The 852-nt window shown below is 46.2% G+C and overlaps 1 protein-coding gene across 1 annotated transcript in view; it reads right to left on the bottom strand.

Annotated features, from left to right (window-relative positions):
- The window catches only part of NEK11 (NIMA related kinase 11), a 109,758-nt gene that overhangs the window by 28,743 nt on the left and 80,163 nt on the right, over positions 1-852 (bottom strand).

Raw genomic sequence — 852 nt, 5'->3', positions numbered from 1 at the left:
CTGATTCACTTTGCTGTACACTTGAAACTAACACAACATTGTAAATCAACTATAGTCCAATAAAATTTTTTTTTAAAGATACTTTACACTTTGAGTGAACAGCTTTCATCATCTTTGATAGTCTCCGGAGGCTCTTTTAAGATGGACAGAGCCTCAGAAGTAGCAGAATACCCCAAATTAACAGAAGGCCTGCCTTTCTCCCATTTTTCTCCACCAGACTTCTCCCCATTCCCGTCTGTTTTCTGTCGCAGAGTTTGGTATCACTATAAGACAATCTCTCCTGGTAGATTGCCTACTCTTTGCAAATACCCCTTCCCCTTCCTTCTCCTGGTGGGTGGGCTTCCTTCCTTGTTGATATTGGGGTTGGCCACATGACCTCCCCAGTCTCTGGTGTGAGATATGAAGGGGAAGCTTCACATGCAGGTGCAGATATAGCACAGCCCCTGCTCTCTGTCTTAGCACTAGGCAGGCTCATTCCAGACCAGGACACAGCCTGAGTCCTGGACCTGGGGCACTGGAGCAGGAGCAGAGCAGACTTGCAACCTGGAACAGAGGCTCAGGTAACCTGCAGTCCTCATGTAACGTGAAAATGAAATACATTTTATAAGTACCTGAGATTTTTGGAGCTCTTTGTTATTTCAGCAAAGCTGACTTATATACCATCCCCTTGTTTAACAGCTATCAGCAGCTTCTCATCCCACAGAAGGTAAAGTCCAAGCTCCTTTGCATGGCTCCATGGGTCATTCACCATGTGAACACTGACTGCCTCCTTAGCCTCGTGTATTTATTGCCACACCTGCTCTGCCACACACACACACACACACACACACACACACACACACACACACACAC

Source organism: Aethalodelphis obliquidens, unplaced genomic scaffold (assembly GCF_003676395.1).
Source record: "Aethalodelphis obliquidens isolate GAN/ISIS:26980383/991018 unplaced genomic scaffold, ASM367639v1 scaffold56, whole genome shotgun sequence".
NCBI lineage: Eukaryota > Metazoa > Chordata > Mammalia > Artiodactyla > Delphinidae > Aethalodelphis > Aethalodelphis obliquidens.
This window is presented reverse-complemented; position numbering and strand designations above follow the sequence as displayed.